This window comes from Ascaphus truei, chromosome 6 (genome assembly GCF_040206685.1).
Source record: "Ascaphus truei isolate aAscTru1 chromosome 6, aAscTru1.hap1, whole genome shotgun sequence".
NCBI lineage: Eukaryota > Metazoa > Chordata > Amphibia > Anura > Ascaphidae > Ascaphus > Ascaphus truei.
The window spans coordinates 111,377,256-111,399,197 of NC_134488.1; the positions used below are offsets into that span (position 1 = coordinate 111,377,256).

The following is a 21,942-nucleotide window of genomic DNA, read 5'->3' on the forward strand; positions in this document are numbered from 1 at the left end:
TACCTCCCGTGGAGATGGATGCCTCAGAGTCTGAGCTGAACAATGGCCCTGCCCAGAGTCACAGTTCCCCTGGACTGAGTACACATCCCTTCCTCTCCAGTCATGGCAATAGCCATTTCTCCAGACATGTGGGATGAACAAAGGCTTTCTCAGCCTACATGTCCAGAGGCCTTGGCTATGCTTTAAAACACATGTGTATGCATATTAACTTGCAGTTACATTACACACAGAAAGTAAAGGTTTATGCATGCATTCACACACATTCCCAGCTAGCTCAAACTCCTTCACCTACCACATCATGAATATATATTTATGTCAAAAAGAGTGCTACTGAGTATGGCAAATGTATACAACAAAAGACAGGGGTGAACAATGCTACATCCAATTGACAAAACATATATGGTAATAAGTCTAAAGTTTAAATACTTAAATAATAATAATAATTACTTGGAGTTTGAGCTATCTGGGAATTGTGTGTTAATCAATTTCTGACTGGCAACAGTTGTATGGAGGTAGGTGGCACCTCCCCCCAGAGCTCACTCCTCCCCACCTTTTTAACTTGGGAGGTCTTTTCACTTTGCTGCAAGAACAGGATCTACTATGGTTCTTTCCCCTCATACAGAGGTAAAGGGAAGGGTTTACAGTGTAGTGTAGGACCTGAATTAATTTGGTTATACCTTGACGTTGGTATGCAGGCTTATGATGCTTTGGCCAAAAGGGCTAAACTAAATAATCAAGTAATTATTATTATTATTTAAGTATTTAAACTTTATACGTATTACCATATGTTTTGTCAATTGGATGTAGCATTGGGCACCCCTGTCTGGTTTTACACATGCATTCACACAATATATTTGGCCAGATATGATGTATACAGACAACCCTGTATATTCATCCAGACGATAGGGCAATGACTGGGCTTCACCTTTATTATAAGAGCCTCATTGCCCATATCATCACACCTCCCTTTTTAAGCCGAGAGCTCTGGAGCGACACCCCTACCGTGTTGAGCCCGACGATTGAGGCCAAATGTGGATCTCTGGCCTGTACAATAGGCAATCCTTCCCACCCCCAAAAGTACATAGTCTAGAGGGGGTAGCAAACTATTCACATAGGGCTGAAGGGTCAAACTGGGTATGGATGCCGGAGAGGTCAACCATGCGGTTATGCAATCTCAAGGGAGCCGGGGAGGGGGTAAGTCAGTCGGGGGTCAGCCATTGTGATGGTCTTCCCTCAACTTACCTCTTGGGGGGAGGCTCCAAGGTCCTGGGAGCGAGGGGTCTCAAATCTGTCGCTGAAATATCTGGGGTTTCTGCGCTGTTAATCCCTCGGCTCTGGTGGTGGGACACGGCTGTGATTGGGGCAGCCTCTGGGTCTGCATAGCTGCAGAAAAATCTGCCCAGATCACAGACCAATAAAAGATCCACATCACGTTCTGGGAGGATCCACACATCCCGGATCCCTCTGCCCACTCCCCAATCAAGGTGCACATGGGCCACTTGCAGGGATCAGGCTTCTCCATCTATTAATTGCACCTGGATCGTCACAGGGAAAAGATTCTCCGGCCCAATCATATCAGATCGAACCAGAGTTACAGAGGCTCCGGTACTCATCCACCCGGTAGTCTTCTTGGTTCAAATCATCACTGGCGCAGGCATGGTTGCCTGGCATCAGGGGGCACCTGTCAGATCGGGTCCACTTAGGGTGTGGCTGTACCCCTTGGGTGCTCGGGGGCTGGAGTCAACAGAGAGATGGTCTGGATTGCTAGGCACTGCTCACAAGTTGGAGCTAGCCAAACACAGGGGATCTGATTGGTTCTCGGGAACGTAGCCCCAGAATAGGAGGAGCAGTTGGGCAATCCATTCATAGGTGACCCGGCTAATTGCAGCCATAGCATCGGCGCTGCGGGCCACACTTGGCCGGCCAGAATTGGAAGTGGGGAAAAGTTGGAGCACTCCTCCAGGAGAGCACATCAGACCTTCTCACGACTGTGGGCTGGGGGACTCTGCTGGCAGGGACTGAAATGGTCGGTTGGGGTCAGGCCGCAATAAAATCCTCTGCCCTCTTGGCAGCCTGTCGGTTAAGATCCAGATCATGGACCGCGATCCATTCCTTCACCTCAGGGATGCAGTACAGCAAGTACTGCTTGTCATGGGAGACCAGGACAATTTACACCAGGGATCAGTACTCTAGACAGAACTGCAGAGTTGAACAAAACTGAATTTATTGGAAAACGTTTGCAGAAACTTCCAGTATATAAAACACACACAAACTCACCCAACTGGGGAAACTTGGGGGACAACCTAAAGTCCTAGGTGCGGGGACCTCCGTTCAGAAGCTTAACCCGATACACGCTCCTATTGTGCGCCACTGTCCTCTGTAGTATGGACAGCACTGCCTTGCTCTCTGCTGGCTAGCTGTTTTAAATTCCCCACCGTAGATTCAATCCAAACAGCTCCGGACAATTCTGCACACACAGACTGCAGCAACACTGGATGTCCTAGACCCCTGCACTAGGTCTCCTCAGTTCTCTTCAGCTGACTCCCTGTCAGCTCTTCCTCTACAGGGGCTCTGCCAATCCCTTGTCAGCACACAGCCTTCACCAAGAATATCCAGTCCGGAACGGCTCTCTTGGGACTGGGGAGAAGGCGTATTTATACCCCTGTCCCAATCATGGAGATGTCAGCTAGTTTGAATAGGAACAATATTCCTAGTCTCTGCACACAGCCCTAGACTGGTTGATGAGATTACTGGTGTTGAAGTTGGGCTAGGACAATGCTGATACAATCCCTTCCTACAGACAAACCATACAGATAAGCCCCCAGGTCTTACAGCTTTATATTGCAGAGCAAGTCCACTCAGCAGGTGGCCGACCTCTCCTAGTTCCTCAACAATGGGCCTAATCCATCAGTATCAAGGCCTACAATACCAAATTTGGATGTGATTACAGCTCAGTTTGAAAGAGGTCCCCACTCTTGAATAGAGCTTTACATCACTGTTTCACATACGTTAAGAGGAACATATATAGGACTGCTACAATAAACTGTACATACATAAATGACTACATTATATCACTGACAGGTAGGGATAATGGCGGACTTAACCTTTATTTAAAAGCAGCCAAATCTACTCCTACCGTCTCGCTGCTCTTTTAGGTCTATGTCCAAAAGGTCCTTAAAAGTGGCCACCTCACCATGACTAGTTCTCTGGTTCAAGCAGAGTACCATGATGCCATGGTCTGAATTGGGTTGTCTGCACTCTATGATGACTGCTGGGAGGGGGGGGGGGAGATGAGGTGAGCTGTGAGGGTGAATGGAGTGTCCATCACTCGTTGTCCTGCAGTCTCAAGGATTGAGACCCACTCAGTCCAAACTAATTTCGAGTAGTTCAGCCCGGAGCCTGGCAATCCCACCAACAGACGCAACACAATATCACCAACAGAGCTATACTCAAACCAAACTGGGAATACAGGGGGAATCCTAGAAGGTCTAGGTGCTCGGTGCTACCAAAATGGCTTGCCCGGTGCAGTTTCACTCCTGTGGGGGATAAGTAACTCCAGGCAGCGCTGGCTGCAAGATGCAAGCAGACAAGTTTAAATCTCCCACTTCAGAATGGCACGCAGCCTCGACTTGGATGTCTCTGACACAACCTCAGAGAACACAATTTAGTTAATCTCCATGCCAGTCCAGGAATAATCTGTGGAAAAGGGATCGGCCACCCCTTTTCTAGATTCCTGTCTCCTTAGGAAATCATGATGGTGGCGACCAATCACAGAGTGGCTGCTGCTTATGGAACCAACTCTAGTCCTGGGCCCGGGGAAATCTATTGACGGCCCTGTCTCCACCATACACTATTGCTTTAATCCGTGTGCTGCCAGTGAGCTTGCAATGATTTCAGGACACTCAGTGAGCACTGAAGAAGTTTAATAAATAAATAGTATGGGGTAGCGCTGAGCTGTCCCAGGCCCAGTGGATTTAGTGGCCTGGCCCTCTTCTTGCACGTCATTGTTTTGCAGGGGCTTCCTTGAGCTGCAGGAAGCACTGAGAGGGGGCCACTTTCCTCTCTGATGAGCAGTTGGCAGGGCCTCAGGGAGAAGGGGGAGAGCAATGCTGGGCTGCTGCATGTGGCAGAGACAGATTGAGAGGGAGGTCAGATCAGGGGGTGAAACAGACATGAAAGGGGAAAAGAGATATAGACAAGAAGAGAAAAAATAAATAAGAAAGAGACGTGAGAAGGGAAAAGAGATGACATGGGGGGGGGGAAAAGGGATACAGAGTGAGAAAGATGTGAAGGGGAAGGAAAAGAGAAAACGATGCTGTGGAGGGGGGTGGGAAGAGAACATTTGGGATTAAATAAAAGAGAACACTAATGTATGGTTGGGGAAAGAAGAGAGACTGAGAGGATGGGGTGTTAAAGAATAGAAAATAGACCTGGAGGGGAGAAAGAGAGGCTTTGGGGGGGGGAGAAAGAGAGGCTTTGGGGTGGGAGAAAGAGAGGCTTTGGGAGGGACGAAAAATGGGGAAATACATGAGTATAAGAAAGAGAGAATGATATGGGTGTAAGAAAAGGAAGACATGCTGTGGGGAGGAGAAATACATGCTGGGGGAGGCAGAGAGACATGCTAGGGGGAGGAAAGAAAGACATGCTGGGGGAGGAGAGAAAGAAATGCTGGGGGAGGAGAGAGAAATGCTGGGGGAGGTGAGAGAGACATGCTGGGTGGAGGCGAGAAAAACATGCTGGGGGGGAAGGAAAGAAAGACATGCTGGGGGAGGAGAGAAAGAAATGCTGGGGGAGGAGAGAAAGAAATGCTGGGAGAGGAGAGAAAGAAATGCTGGGGGGAGGAGGGAGAGACATGCTGTGGGGAGGAGAGAGAGAGACATGCTGGGGGGAGGAGAGAGAGAGAGACATGCTGGGGAGAGGAGCGAGAAAGACATGCTGGGAAGAGGGGATAGAAAGACATGCTGGGGAGAGGGGCTAGAAAGACATGCTGGGGGGGAAGAGAAATAAATGGTGGGGAGAGGAGAGCAAAAGACATGCTAGGGGAGAAGGAAGAGAAAGAAATGCTGAGGTGAAACAGAAACATGAACATTAAAGAAAATTACATGAAGACAAAAATAAGACAGAGTCACGTGGGCAGAGAGAAAAACTTTGGAGGAAAGGTAGATAAGGGGATAAAGAAATTGAGAAACACAGGAAGAAAAGAAGAACAAGACATTGGGAGAAGGAAAAGAGTGAGAGACATGAGGGGGAAAAGAAGAGAATACATGAGGAGGGTACAACAGAGAGCAACACAAGGGGGAAAGATTGAATGAAATAAAGGGTGTGGGAAAAGGCACTAGAGGGGAAGGTGAGAGAAATGAATAAGGGGGGTAGGAGAAATAAAGAAACATGACTGGAAAAAGTAGTCAGAAATATAATTATGTCGTAACTGTCGACGAGAAAATCCCCATTCTTCACACGTGTCCTGTTGGCGGCCCTGATTAGAGGTAAGAAGTGAGGTAGTGGGTATGGATTGTGCATAGCAAAAATAGAAAGAAAAAAAGGGCTGGAGGTAATGAAAGTGTTGACGATTATTTAATGGGCATAACAGCCAAAAATAGATAAAAAAAAAACAGAAAGGTCCTCTGACACGTTTCTCTCCGTAGGGGAGTTTTTTCAAAGAGTTTGAAAAACACTCTTTGAAAAAGCTCCCCCACGGAGAGAAACGCGTTAGAGGACCTTCCTTTTTCTGTTTTTTTGGTCTATTTTTTGCTATTTCCATGAAATAACAGTCAAAGTTTTTATCGTCTCCAGTCCTTTTTATCTTTCTATTTTTGCTGTGCACAATCCATACCTACTACCTTACTTCATACCTCGGATCAGGACTGAAGCATCTTCATCGGAACCAGACGGGATCACCTGTATCGTGAGTAAAGTCACAAGCCACGGCTTACAGCTGACTTTTATTTTTCACAGCCAGTGTGGTCACGGCAGTTAGCTTACATACACGGAGCAGCTGGGAGAGTGTTCTGCATCATGGGAGGGGTCACCGTTCACACCGGGATCACTCGGGAGTAGCTGGAGCTCACATTACCTCCTCCTCAGTTATACACAGTCTCCGTAGTTCTCATCTGTTACTGACCCATATTCCACACTTACTTGGCTAAATTTGGATCATTATGTATTATTGACTGCCCATTGATTAAGGTTCCACTTTATTCTACTGTATGTTTGCACAAGTGCATTACTACCCATTGGATTTACCAAGTTTTTGTAGCACCGCTAGCCCAACTTCCATAATTATCGCCTGGGTGGGCATCAGCTGCGCTGTTGTCTCCTCTGCTTCCGAACTACTGTTGCCCCCTCCACCACCGCGCTGCCTCTGAAGCTGCCTCCGTCGTCTGCACTACAAGTAGGGACTGGGGGGAGAGGGAGTTGGGGAGAGATAGAGGACAGTAAGAGAGCGAGTGAGGGAAAAGGGAGTGAGTGAGATGAGAGAGGAAGGGGAGTGCGTGAGGGAGAAGGGAGAGTGAGTAAGGAGAAGTGAGGGAGAAGGGAGAGTGAGTGAAAAGAGAGGAAGGGAAGGGAGTGAGTGAGAAGGGAGAATGAGTGAGGAGAAGAGAGGAAGGCGAGTGAGGGAAGAAGAAGGTGAGTGGGAGGGAGGGGGAGAATTAAAAGAGAAGGGGGAGAGTGAGTGAGAAAGGGACGCAGAGAGTAAGGGGGATAGGGGAGATGTATTTGGGGAGATGCTGGTGAGGAGGTGAGCTATAGTAAGCTTCGTGGGCCACAGACTTAATGTAGATTCTACATTATGTGGCCCGTGAAGCTTTCCCTCCAGCCAAAATAATTGCTCACGTCTGTTATAACCTGTGCATTATATAACTCCTCCGTAACTACTCCTATTGTTGCTTCCCAAATCGCAAGCTGACACACATGGAGCAAAGATCTGGATACATTCACACAAGATGAAAGTGACGCAATTTTCATAAATTTTGCTTCCAATTTGCATTGATTCATCACCCCCAATGACCCCTCAGGGCCTGGCAGGGAGTGAGCATCACACGATGACATAAAAGTTCTGAACACCCTGTTGTCTAAACAAGCTCTTGAATCCTTGGTGCCGCTCAGTTTCTTCAGCATGCACACAGTTATTGCAACCCTTACACTTCTCAAACGCTTGCACACAATTAATGGCATGATAGATTACTATACGTGCATAGCCGCCAGAGTGGCTACCAGGTACTAGAGGGGTTAAGCTAATCAACAATATGACCAAAGTACGTCAATTGCACCTAATGTTGGTGTTTAAAGAAAAAAAAAGTGACTAATCCTTTCCAAAGTGAGGAAACACCATCAAATCTGTGAAGAAAGGTGATTAACTCACTCATTAGCCACTTAAACCTACATAAGCACACATGCGCTTTATGGCTCTGCCCCGTGTGATACCAGACGTGTGACCAGCATCCTATAACACTAAAATCAAATCTCCAGCTTTTTGCAGGGTTTAGCTAAATATATATATATATATATATATATATATATATATATATATATATATATATATATATATATATATATATATACAGTATATATATATATATATATATATATACAGGCATACCCCGGTTTAAGATTAGTCACTTTTTTTTTCATTGTAACATCGCCGGAAGAAGAGATCAGTGTATCACGAAAGCTCGCACAAATAAAAGCATTTCGTTAGCCACAGAACGGTATCATCTATTTATTTTTTGATTATATATATAGCCCCTGTAAACAGCACAGGCTATACCTATCTTCCTTCTGCTGTGGTAAGTCCTGTTAAGATCAGGCACCAGTAATCATCCTGGGTTTTCCCCGCCTTATAGCCCTATCCTGAATGATAGACGCAGGCCTGGACTCTGCTGCGGGCGTGAGCACGAGGGGAGGTCCTGTTGACATCACGAGGGGCGGGGCTAGCTCTATATTTAGTAGCCAACTCCGGTGAATAGTGGTTCTTCGTGCGAGAGTAGCTCTCTTCGTTCGAGAGTAGCCAGAGTCTGGAGTTGCCGGTTAGTTATGCCGGGAGTATGCAGTGCCGCTAACGAGCCATGAGTCAAGAAATCCTGCGGATTGGTCCGAGGATTTGGAGGGGCCTACAAGTTCCCCGGCGCAGAGTGCCGGAGAAAGCAGAGCGGAAAGAATCAGCGTCCTTTAGTAGAGCTGATAGAGTTATAGACTTGGTGAAACAATGCCCTCACCCCCCTGCCAGGGGTGATGGGGAGAATCAAAGACCCACCGCGAGACTAACCTCGGGGGTGGGCCATGGGGTATTGAAGCCCTAGCTCAGACCATCCTGCCGGAAGAATGACTTGGAGGGAAGGAGAGGAGGAATTGTGTTGGCGAAGGCGAGTGGCGTATAACCCGTCCTGGCTATTGTGTTGCGGCTGTTGGAAGCCTTGTCGTTGGGATATTGTTGCTTTGTCATATAAAGAGACTATTCTTCATCCGTAAAGACTGTGTGTGACTTGGAAAGTATTACCCTGGGACCCAAGGGGTTCTTCTGTACCGGTCCTGTACCATATTTCTGGGAGTATAGAAGATGGAGGCGCTGCACCATTAAGAGATCTTGGAGGCTACCACCCCAGAAGCCCGGTCCTGGCTCCCCCACAACATCGCGGGAAGCTCAGGCCCTCCTGTTCCTCACAGGTACGCACCACACCGCATGTAATCTGCCCTCATGCACCCTAGACACCACCGTAGAGTCTGGGGGAGGGGGGGAAAGATGGGTTACACATATATATATATATAAAACACACAATAGAAAAGGACAAAGACAATCCACTAAAATAGCACTCTAAAATATACCACCAAAATAAGTAAATAGAATATAGCAAAAAGACCCGGATGCTCTGCCAAAGTAGAAAAATGAACAAGATTTTATTTATGCAACAGCAAGACACACTAACTTAAAAACATGAACATGCTAATGACAGCTAAGAATATATGGGCAGTGACTCTCTAAAATACTATTAATTGAACCAAAAACTAAAATGAGTCTAAATAATAAAGAATATAATATGAATTGACACAAAAAAGCTAAATGGGACAAAATGGAAAAGATATAACCCTTAAAGCAAAAAAACCTTGCTACAAAATATAAAGTGTAACTAAAGGCATAAGGAAAAGTATGCAATCAATAACCTTATATACATCAAAGTGTATATAAGCAAAAATATAACTTATAGCCAAGGGAAAAACACAGGGGAGAAAAAAGAAATAACCAAACTCATACCCTGAACAGCAAATCCAAAAAAATTAATAATTAATACTCAGGCAGCATGAAAACATGGAATGACTATAGTATTAGTACAGGAGCAAACAGGAACATAATTACACGAAATTGAAAGGTGCCAATGCTGGAGAGTAGCATAAATACACATAAGTGCAAAGACCACGAGGACCAATGATGCCAAACAGCAGGGGAGATAATACTCAGCTGTCACTAGATAGCGAAAGGGATCAGTCCTCAGTAGTTAGGTTCCAATGTATGCTTGTAAAAAGTCAGAGAGAGTCCATAGTTGCTGCATCGAGCAGTTAGGAGTCACACCAGGAAAGTCACATTTAGCTGTCTATTGCAGACACTCTACGCGTTTCACCCGTCGGTGGGCTTCTTCCCGGAGTGATAAAAAACAAGTGAAGGCAAGCTAGTCTTTGTAGAGAATCAGATAAGTATATTTTGCTTATATACACTTTGATGTATATAAGGTTATTGATTGCATACTTTTCCTTATGCCTTTAGTTACACTTTATATTTTGTAGCAAGTTTTTTTTGCTTTAAGAGTTATATCTTTTCCATTTTGTCCCATTTAGCTTTTTTTGTGTCAATTCATATTATATTCTTTATTATTTAGACACATTTTAGTTTTTGGTTCAATTAATAGTATTTTAGAAAGTCACTGCCCATATATTCTTAGCTGTCATTAGCATGTTCATGTTTTTAAGTTAGTGTGTCTTGCTGTTGCATAAATAAAATCTTGTTAATTTTTCTACTTTGGCAGAGCATCCGGGTCTTTTTGCTATATTCTATTTACTTATTTTGGTGGTATATTTTAGAGTGCTATTTTAGGGGATTGTCTTTGTCCTTTTCTATTGTGTGTTTTATATTTGTATCTATCCCCCAGCACCATCAGGTTACCCTTATTTTATTCCTGCCTTTTTGGGTGCATATTTCTTTATACCCAATCAGTCAGTGTTATTTTGGGCCTGATTTAACCACTTACATTTAGTGTAGAGCAACATACTTTTTTGTGTGCTTGACAATATGCAAATATAGCTGTATGCATATATATATATATATATATATATATATATATATATATATATAGCTTTTCCTATGACATAAATTGTTAGTCCAATAAAAAAGGTATCACCTAATACTGAAGAGCATATATATATATATATATATATATATATATATATATATATATATATATATATATAGTATATATATATATATAATTTTTATTTTATTTATACCTTACAGCCCTGAATATGTATTCAGCATTGTAAAATACAGGGGAGTACTCGGGTAACACAAGGATAAAAGCACCAGACTTAAAAGTCAAAGTCAACAAGCAAGATAAGGGATTCCATTCTACTAAGATCATAGAATCAATGTTTGCAGATGGATATGTTCATGTCGATATGAAGGGCTTTAAAGGGGGTTTGTTTTATTAGCGAGACTACAGACATGGACTTACAGTACAAGGATGCATGTCCATATCCTACAGTAGCTGGTAGTATTTACATTGAACAACTCTGCATAGGCTACGATAGCTAATAAAAATGACATGTTGTACACAAAATAAGATATAGTGAGCCACTCACAGCGTCACATTGGATAGCCAATAAACCATCCTCGCAATGATGAGACCCAAAAGGCCAAAACAGCTGTCTGTGAGTAGGGTTACTGGCTGTGCATTTCTTTAACTCGGGCTGTGCTTGCAAAGTTGTGTGATATGGCAGGCAAAAGCTTACAATGGATAAGAAGCAAAAACTGACACACCGTGAGTGCTGATTTGCATGTCATTACCCAGAATCCCTGGCCGCAGCAGATGCATTGTATGCTAAGATAACAGGGAAAGGCAGGTTTACGGAAATGTGTGAATGTGCTCATAAGGGGTATTTTTATTTGATGTGTTATATACATACTATTGCAATACGGAACTGTGGTTACAATCATGTCATCCTAAGTGTTTCATTTACAATATGGAAAAAATAGGGTAACCCCAATTATCGAGGCCACTACCAGGCACTATGGAGTGTGTTTAGGAAAGAAGGTTTGACGCCGGTATATAGGTGATGCAGGTAATAAGGCAATATGGTGATTGCCTGATGGCAGGGGTGGAGGCGTGGGGCTCCTGCTCTCCTCTCTCTGCCGTTACAGAACAGTTTCTATTCCCCCCTCTCTTGCTTTTCCCTCCTTCGAGGCTCACACAGTCCAGATCTTCTCTCCTCTCCCGGTCCATGTGGCGGTCATCTATCGCCCACCTTCCTCTACTCATCCCCCTTCTGCCTTTCTCTCTCACTTTGAATCCTGCCTCTCTTTCTTTCTCTCCTCAGACTCCCCTGTTCTTCTCCTTGGGGACTTCAATTGCCACATTGATGACCCCTCTCTCCCTTGGGCTTCCCGCTTTCTTTCTCTAACCTCTTCTTTTGGCCTTCAACAGTGGACTGCAGCCAGCACCCACAAGGATGGCCACTACTTAGACCTGGTTTTCACTAAAAACTTCTCTCTCTCCGACTTCTCCATTTCCCCTTTTCCTCTCTCTGACCATCACCTCATCTCATTTTCTCTCTCTCGCTTCTCTCCATCTCCATCTCCATCTAGCCCTCGTTTTTGCAGAAACCTGCACTCTATTAACCTACCAGCTCTTGATTCCACATTACGCTCCTCCCTCTCCTCTCTCAGTTCCGCTTCAGACCCTGACAACCTGGTCAGGAACTACAACTCTGCCTTATCTTCCTCTCTTGATCTTCATGCCCCACTTTCTCTCTGCCGTCCTCGCCCTTCTAACCCCAGACCCTGGCTAAACTCCCACACACGCATGCTGCGTTCCTCCACTCGTTCCTCTGAACGCCTCTGGAGGAAATCTCATACGCTCGCAGACTTCATTCACTACAAATTTATGCTATCCTGTTTCAACTCTGCCCTCTTTCAGGCTAAACAAACCTACTTTTCATCACTAATCAACACACACAAGTCTAACCCACGCCGTCTCTTTTCTGTCTTTGACTCTCTACTCAGACCACCCTCAGCTGCCTCCTCTTCTTCATCCATCTCACCTCAGGACTTTGCTGATTTTTTTAAGAAAAAGGTGGAGTCCATACGGCAGAACATCCCATCTGTTGCCTCCTCCCATCCCACAATGCTTCCCAACTCTCCTCCTGTCTTTCTTGACTCTTTTTCTGCTATCTCGGAGGAGGATGTATCACTGCTGATCTCCTCTTCGCCCTCTACCACTTGCCCACTTGACCCCATTCCCTCCCATCTCCTAAAACCTCTTGCTCCTTCTATAATCCCTATGCTCACACAGATCTTTAACTCTTCCCTCTACTCTGGTACCTTTCCTTCATCCTTCAAGCATGCAACCGTTATACCATTACTCAAAAACAGCAAGCTTGACCCTACCTGTCCTTCTAACTATCGACCTGTCTCCCTCCTGCCTTTTGCCTCCAAACTCCTTGAACGTCTTGTATTCTCTCGATTGCTACACTTTCTCAACACCTATTCTGTACTAGACCCTCTACAATCTGGCTTCCGCACTGCTCACTCTACTGAAACAGCTCTCACTAAAATAACTGACGACCTCCACGCTGCCAAAGACAGAGGTCATTACACTCTGCTCATATTACTCGACCTCTCTGCAGCATTCGACACCGTGGACCACCCTCTTCTCCTTCACATTCTCCATACTCTTGGTATTCGGAACAAAGCTTTATCCTGGATCTCCTCTTACCTCTCCCATCGTACCTTCAGTGTCTCTTTTGCTAACACCTCCTCCTCCTCTATTGATCTCTCTGTGGGGGTACCCCAGGGCTCTGTCCTGGGACCCCTTCTCTTTTCTCTCTACACACTTTCTCTAGGTGACCTAATCACATCTTTTGGGTTTAAATATCACCTCTATGCTGACGACACACAAATTTACCTTTCAACCCCTGACCTCACACCTGCTATACAGACCAAAGTTTCTGAATGCCTCTCTGGAATATCATCCTGGATGGCCATCTGCCGACTGAAACTTAACATGGCAAAAACAGAGCTCCTTATACTACCTCCCAAACCTGGCCCTACTACATCCTTCCACATTGCTATTGGAAATACGATCATTCACCCAGTAGCCCAAGCACGCTGCCTAGGGGTCACACTTGATTCCTCTCTCTCATTCTCCTCTCATATTCAAAACGTTTCTAAAACTTGTCGCTTTTTCCTCCGCAATATCACAAAGATACGCCCTTTCCTCTGTTACTCAACTGCTAAAACTCTGACTCAGGCCCTCATTCTCTCACGTCTCGATTACTGCAACCTCCTGCTGTCCGGCCTTCCTACCTCTCACCTGTCTCCCCTACAATCTATCCTAAACACTGCTGCCAGAATCACTCTACTCTTTCCTAAATCTGTCTCAGCGTCTCCCCTGCTGAAATCCCTCTCCTGGCTTCCGATTAAATCGCGTATCTCACACTCAATTCTACTGCTCACTTTTAAAGCTTTACATTCTTCTGCCCCTCATTACATCTCAGCCCTAATTTCTCGCTATGCACCATCACGACTCTTGCGTTCTTCTCAAGGATGTCTTCTTTCTACCCCCTTTGTATCTAAAGCTCTCTCCCGCCTTAAACCTTTCTCACTTTCTGCCCCACACCTCTGGAATGCTCTTCCCCTCAATACCCGACTAGCCCCCTCGCTATCCACCTTTAAGACCCACCTTAAGACACATCTGCTTAAAGAAGCATATGAGTAGCACTGGATAATCATGGACACATGACACAAAGCTTGGCCTCCTGCAGACGCACTTACTAGTATTCCCTCCTACTGTCTCTGTACGTTCTCCCTACCTACCAATTAGATTGTAAGCTCCTCGGAGCAGGGACTCCTTCCTTAATGTTACTTTTACAGTATGTCTGAAGCACTTATTCCCATGATGTGTTATTTATATTTGTTATTTATATGACATGTATTACTACTGTGAAGCGCTATGTACATTTTATGGCGCTATACAAATAAAGACATACATACATACAATATATGGGTATCTCCGATACTAACAAGGGGAGTGGGGTACTGGAAAACCGGTTACAGGTACAAGGGGACACCTCCCAAGGGGGCGCCCCCAAGTAAATCACGGCCCGGCTACCAATATATCCTCACCTGTCTCCCCTGTGTATCGCGTGGAGGTCCCTTGAAAGCAGTTCCTGTTTGCGGCTGCAAGCTTGATCCTGGAGGTCCCTTGAAAGCCGTTCCTGTTTGCGGCTGCAAGCTTGATCCTGGAGGCTCTGTGTGCTGGGATTCTGCTTGCTGGCGTCTGCGTGCCCCAACCGGATATGACGTCACAGATGAAAAAAATAGAGATTGCTTCCGAGGTTCACAGCACCTTCACTCAGCCAGTTGTATGAATATAAAAAAGTTTATTAGTAACCAGCAATGTACAACAGCATGAACACTCCTACGCGTCTCGTCCTTTTTCTTTATAAAAGTCCTGGCTTGGACGAAACGCGTAAGAGTGTTCATGCTGTTGTACATTGCTGGTTACTAATAAACTTTTTTATATTCATACAACTGGCTGAGTGAAGGTGCTGTGAACCTCGGAAGTAATCTCTATTTTTTTCATTTACAATAACCCACCTCTTGTGTGTTTTGAAACTATAGAGGGCCCTTTATATGTGTATATTGTAACCCAGTTTTCAGAGTCTTAATGGTGTCAGTCCCCATCCGTGGGGGCATTTATGTGATACTAACTCCACCCCTTTGTGTCGTTCTGTTTGAATGATTTCCTTTTGTGGCGAATGTATCCTTTGGTAGCCCAGCCTATGATTGCCCAATTACTCTATTTCTGTGAAGGAAGGTTATTTAACGACAAACCAACTCCCCTAAGTATCTTTTACTTTAACTGTCAGCGTTTGTGGGTAAAGCTATTTCATGATAACCTGAGAGTATTTGTTGTTATAAAGTGGGTGGATGAATGAAGTAATCATCACATCATCAACTCAGTATGTGTAATTCATGGCCTGTATTAAGACATTTTATTTGAGGCTTTAGTGTAAAGGACTCCCTGTGTGTTCAATGTTGGAGCTATGTATAAAGAAATGGTACCTGGCACATTCAGGGGACACATTACTATGGTTACAATCTGACTGTGGCTTTGTGCATGTCTCTACTGGGAACAGGAGTCTTGGGTTCTGCATGAATCTAGTACTACTGTCAAATTGATAAAGGCAGCTGCCATCCTCAAAATGCATTGCACAATGGCCTGTGACAATACAGTACTGTATATCTGGTCCCGAGGAGGGGGTTCATGTAATAACTCCCATCAGTACTGAAGAGGACTGCAAAGAACTGCATTGCAAGCTCTCAACTGATATTTTGAGTAGTGCATCATGGTACAAAATGCATTTGTGTTATTTTTGCATAAAAAAACCACTACATGTACTGTATAATGCTGTTACATTGATCAAGCAAAACCCTGGGGAAATGGGAGACCTCTGCTACATACATAATTTGCATGCTGAAATTGTAGAAATGGAATGATTTTTACATGCACGCTAGCACAACACTGGTGTTGTGCGACCTGCTCAATCTCTCTTCCCCTGCAGACCTGGAGTAGAAAGGATATGAAAATGAATTGCAGACAGCTGAATTTTTTGTATTGAATGCACAGTGTAGAAAGTTGATTGATCATGCAGACCCAAACAGAAGTTCTGTCTTGCAGATGTATTTGGGGAGATAACAACATATTGAAGCATCCCTGCATTGCAGTACTTGGTTTACAGTTGTTGCTGGAAGAGAAATCAGTGACCACTTCAATCTGAACAGTCTTCAGATCTCGGAGGACTACAGCTAGCCAGCCTTGCAGTAGGGTGTTATCTACAATGATACACCTTGGCCTTATTAACATAGCCACACTTCTGCAGTTTTAAGCCCATTGAGAAACTGGGCATACCACTGCTAAAGCGGCCATGTGCATAAGCCCCCACGATAGCTGTTTAAATAACGGTTGCCTATTTGAAATAATAGAGGTTTTTACAAGAAGCCAGTAGCCACATGGACATTGAAGTAGATTAATACTGTATATTACAGGAATTGATGTGTTGGACTGAAACGTTGATTCCTGTAATCAAGAGATCCTCTCCAATGTCACGTGAGTTCTGGCCTCTTCTATAAAGCTGTGTTGATGTGATGCATCCTGCTGTGCATTCATCAGCTAACACATTATCAGTGAGTGCTCCTTTACCTATTGACAGTATTTGAAATGATGCATTTGATATGTGGATAAACTAAGCAGGAGTGTGTGACAGGGGGCACAATTATTTGCAGTTCTAGTAATATTTAGCTCTTGGTGAAAAAACAATCACAGTTTTTTCATATTTGTGTGTAAAACAGTAATATGAATACAGGTTCACCACGTATGCTGTTTGGTCTTAGAGTTGGGAAAAAGGGATGGTTACTTCACTCTCTTCTAGAGGAGCATTGAATATTGGTTGAGTCCATGAATAGCTGAGTATGCTATTAATGGCTGGCAGACTCTCTGAAACTTGGAGCATGAATAAGAGTCATTCATTAGACAATCAATTTTTCCATTTAGCAAAGGAACCATTTTATTACGGATTTTGGCCAGTGATATAATATCATTTTGTTTCCATAATGCTGCTATCTCTAGTCTGGTTGTGATGGCAATGTTGGCTAGTTTGTTTTCAGACCTTGACAGATCTTTGTGGGGCATGCTTATAAGAAACACCCAGGGATGTGGTGGGATATCTACATGCAATATTCTTTATAACAAGTCTCTGATTTCCCCCCAAAGATTTGCTATCCTTGGCCAAGACCACCACATGTAAAGAAAGGAAGCTTGCCTTCCATAGCCATTGGGCCATAAAGGAGAGTGATCTGGGAAAATCTAGGACAGCTTCAGAGGAGTAAGGTACCACCTCACCTCATCATAATCTTGTAGGCATTCTCTTTTATAGTAGTAAAAATAGAGCTCTTAGCTGTGCCTTAAAAATGTATTCCCAGTCCACTCCGTCAAGCTCCTTATTGAAATCCGCTTCCCATTGAGATATAAATGTGGGCCTGAAATCTGTCTCGTTCCCTGGAGCCGAGATATGTGCAGATAGTTGGGAGTTGAGTTTCTGTGCGTCTGCTTCGCCTAAGCAAAGTTTTCAAAATGAATTAATGGAGGGAGGGGGGGGGAGAGGGGAATAGCTAGAGTTAAACTAAACAATTCTCTGAGTGCAAATAGTCAAATTGCCTGTGGCTAGATTCCCCGTTTAACTCACATAATCTTGCAATTCCTGCGTTGCGCCGGGGAGAAAGGCCGGACTAGGTAGCCCCGACTGGAAGCTCAGGTTATCCTATAGGGGGGTTATTGGGGAAAGTTTAGCTTTTATCCGAATGGGGATTGGAAGTGTTTGGAATAAATACAATAAGCACGTTCATATTAATTAATTGGATTCTTCCAATCCATGAGATTTTAATATTTGTAATATCAGTGAGTAGTAATTATGGCGCAGAGCCAATAAGTGTCAAATATATTAGCTGTACAGATTCCACACCAGAGGTGGTTGTTTTTATAGCTGTAATGCTCTTGGGAATGATTGAGAGAAAGGCTAATTGGTGAAGTGGCACAAAAGGAGTTACAGAGGATATTGTGGAAAAATAATTTCAGGTATGAGAGGTCATACATAGGTCATACATAGGTCATACATACAGATAGATAGATCAGACAGGAGGTACAGTAGCAGAGAAAATGCTTCAAGCTGTCTGTGGCAGGACGGCCTGTAGCCGAGGTCAGGGAACAGTCCACACGTGTAGTTTCAGGATAAATGAAAACGTTCAGTGGCTTTATTTCTCCACAGCAACATAACATGCGGGTACACTGTCCCTTTAAGCAAATAAATCCTGCTCCACGTTGGGAGAAAACTGACTAACACAGCAGTCCTAGCTAGCAGGCTGGCTGGCTAAACCATACCCAAACCGTAAGAGTCTTTTTAAGCAGTCATGCAAACAAATGAAAGAAATCTTACTTTGGCTGCAGTAAGTAGTGTGCTGTATCCTTCTGGCTAGCAGCACATCTATCCATGTGCTCTCATCTGAGACAGGCAGCTACTGCTGGTAACAAGATCCTTATCTACCTTGCTGGCTCTCAGGTGTCAGCTTACATCATGATTAGCTAGCTTCCACCTGAGTTAACCCTTATGAGTGCTGGATGAAGCACTCAGACATATGTTTCCCAGGCATAACTGATAGGGGTTGACTTCACCCTGTCACACTGTCACAACTAGAACATACATTATTTGGGGCATGAGTTTGTGTAGGTAATCTAGTATTCTATATTATATGTTACCTTCTATGTATTTATAGCACCAACAGTGTACACAGCACTTTCCAAAAGAGATAATACAATACAGGGAATTATAATAGCAGAAGTGCAACAAACATAGAATCAGACAGTAGGAAAGGAAATCTTGCCCTGAAGAGCTTACAATCAAACTTGGATAGCCCTGTATGAAAATAACATAGAAAATGAACTTTTTTATGTTCTGCCATACAGGGAAAAATTTAATGGATGTGAAAATGTGTAGGTTTCTTAACAACAAAAAACACACATATGTGTTACATTCATTTACCTGGTACCAGTCGGCTATTCTACAGTTCAGTTATTACGGTAGCTGGAAAAAACACAATATCGGTTTCAAGTGCTGACCCCTCAATTCTGTATCCAACACAAGAATTCATTCAACCTTCAACCCTTTCCTGTTGCTCAATACATCAAGGAGAAGTATTTGGCCAAAAAAATGAAACGCCTTTTGTGACTACAAGTTGAACCCCAGTTTGCTACTGCATACCATTCTGTTATTACCCTTAGTGAAGGCAAAGAGAACCATTGACACAATCTTAAATGGATCTATTGTATGCATCCATCAGTTTTACATATTTGAGGAACAGGAAGTACTTTTATGCTTGTGTCCATTGGCTGCTGTACAGTGGTTTTTGTTCCTATAAATCAGCATCAAAGATTAAATGGGGCAGGAACCCAGAAGAACTTAATGGACCTGGAGATCTGTTTCTATTCTAGCATTTACTATGTTAAATGAAAAAAAATATCAAAATCTAATCAATGATCCTTTGGGAAATGTATACTGTATCATTTTCTTAGAGACTGTGTCTATTCCTTCCTTCCATGTATAGTCTTCTTAAAATCAAGCTAATAGATATATAGTTGTTGTTCCATCCAGTGGGCAATGAAAATACAAGCAGTCGTAAAACATGCCTGCATGTCCACAGGAGATTTTTTTCCCCCATCAAAAGTACTGTTCTGTCTGAAAGATTCGGAATTTATCTCCAATAAAAAAGTATCCAACCAGTATAATAACTCAACTTTACAGCATGGCCTACTGTCATCTGCAGAGTAATAGCAGAATATGACATTGTGTTCATGACATTTAACCTCTCTGCTGCAGAATGAACTTACAACATATTGCAAATCCCTTTATAACTGTAAAGAAGATGCTCACATCCAAAAGGTATTTTACTCTGCCCAGACACAATGCCACGGACAGCTGCTAATTGGACAATAGTGCCAGATCAATGCACAATAATATATTCAGAGTTTTAAAAGCCTCATTCACTCTGCAGCTGTTGTACACGAAGCGTTCTCTTTGAGGTGTTGCATGCTACCTTTTTATTATTTTGTCACCTATAGAGTTTAGTATTGAGCATAAAGCTGTAGAATTTAAATATAGTTAACAGTGGGATAAAGCGGATGGAATTTAAGAAGCATTCATGCCAATTGGGATTGGAGTTTTATAGCTTGAATTGAGTGCAAATTCAGACAATTTAATTATTTTTGTTTTAATCAAAGTTTTGAAAATTGGGTAGAATGTTCCAACACTCACAGTGAGTTCCTGGTTCACAGACCCATATAGTGAGGACTTGCAGGTTTGCAAAGTTATAATTGTCTGTGAACCAAGTACAACTGCAATATGGCACGTTGTGCAAGGCACAAATTTACAAAGCTATCAGACATACCTTATGTATAAAACACACTGATAATCATTAAAGATGTTGTTACATGGCTACATTTCATTTTATTGCAGCTCCAGTATCTGATACGTGGGACTGCATTAACTAACAATATATCACCTAAAAAAGATACAGGTTGAAGGCAACTAAGCACACCCCTTATCGTGGAATTTACTTGAGTGACTTCCTTACGGTGCTGTCTGGCCAGCGATCATCCTCACATTAGTCGTATGGCAAGAAGACGGGATCACAGAATTATTTATACAGGTAAACCCCGTTATAGCGCGGGCCTCCGGGTCCACCGTGTTAGTAACGGGGGCGCGCTAATTTAAAAAAAAATGCCCGCCGCGCACCTGATCGGGAGGGAGTGAGGAAGGAAGAGGTGTCCGGAAGCCCTACACCAGGCCTGCACAACATGCGGGCCGCATGCGACCCGTCTGGCCTCTCTGTGCGGCGATGACTCTGGCCGGGCGCCAGTTAATTAAATACATTTTTAAAATGGCTGTGTGTGTGTGTGTGTGTGTGTGTGTGTGTGTGTGTGTGTGTGTGTGTGTGTGTGTGTGTGTGTGTGTGTGTGTGTGTGAAAAACGGGCTGGTGGGAGGTGGGTGTGAAAAACTGGGCTGGTGGGGGGTGGGTGTGAAAAACTGGGCTGGTGGGGGGTGGGTGTGAAAAACAGGCTGGTGGGGGGTGGGGGGTGGGTGTGAAAAACGGGCTGGTGGGGGGTGGGGGGTGGGTGTGAAAAGCGGGCTGGTGGGGGGTGGGTGTGAAAAATAGGCTGGTGGGGGGTGGGTGTGAAAAACGGGCTGGCGGTGGGTGGGTGTGAAAAACGGGCTGGTGGGGGGGTGGCCTGCTGACATGTGAGGGGGGGTGGGCTGCTGACATGTGAGGGGGGGGCTGCTGACATGTGAGGGGGGGTGGGCTGCTGACATGTGAGGGGGGGTGGGCTGCTGACATGTGAGGGGGGGGCTGCTGACATGTGAGTGTGCTGTGAGAGCTGTGTGCTATGAGAGTGTGCTGTGAGCAGTGTGCAGTGAGAGTGTTTGCTGTGAGCAGTGTGCAGTGAGAGTGTGTGCAATGTGCAGTGGGAGTGTTTGCTGTGAGCAGTGTGCAGTGAGAGTGTGTGCAGTGTGCAGTGGGAGTGTGTGTGTGCAGTGGGAGTGTGTGTGTGCAGTGGGAGTGTGTGCGTGCAGTGGGAGTGTGTGCGTGCAGTGGGAGTGTGTGCAGTGTGTGCAGTGTAGAGTGTGTGCAGTGTAGAGTGTGTGCAGTGTAGAGTGTGTGCAGTGTGTGCAGTGTAGAGTGTGTGCAGTGTGTGCAGTGTAGAGTGTGTGCGCAGTGTGTGCAGTGTAGTGTGTGCGCAGTGAGTGCTGGGAGTGTGTGCAGTGTGCTGTGAGCAGTGTGTGTGCAGTGAGAGTGTGTGCAGTGTAGAGTGTGTGCAGTGAGAGTGTGTGCAGTGGTGCAGTGAGAGTGAGTGCTGGGAGTGTGCAGTGTAGAGTGTGTAGAGTGTGTGCAGTGTAGAGTGTGTGCAGTGTGGAGTGTGTGCAGTGTAGAGTGTGTGCAGTGTAGAGTGTGTGCAGTGTAGAGTGTGTGCAGTGAGTGCTGGGAGTGTGTGCCGTGTGCAAAAAAAAAAAAATTTTTTTTTTAATTTATTTTTTTTAAACGGGAGCCACGTGAAAACCGCGTTATAACC

General features: G+C 44.4%; 1 protein-coding gene across 4 annotated transcripts in view; it reads right to left on the minus strand.

Moving 5' to 3' along the window:
- LRRC4B (leucine rich repeat containing 4B) overlaps positions 1-21,942 on the minus strand; it is a 316,216-nt gene that overhangs the window by 25,026 nt on the left and 269,248 nt on the right. The window contains exon 1 of one of the 4 annotated variants that reach the window (XM_075605779.1): positions 14,387-14,600. The exons of the other annotated variants lie outside the window; for them this stretch is intronic. The gene's annotated coding sequence lies outside the window, so the exon portion shown is untranslated. Of the gene's footprint in view, positions 1-14,386; positions 14,601-21,942 lie in introns of those variants that run through there. 4 annotated transcript variants of the gene reach the window in all.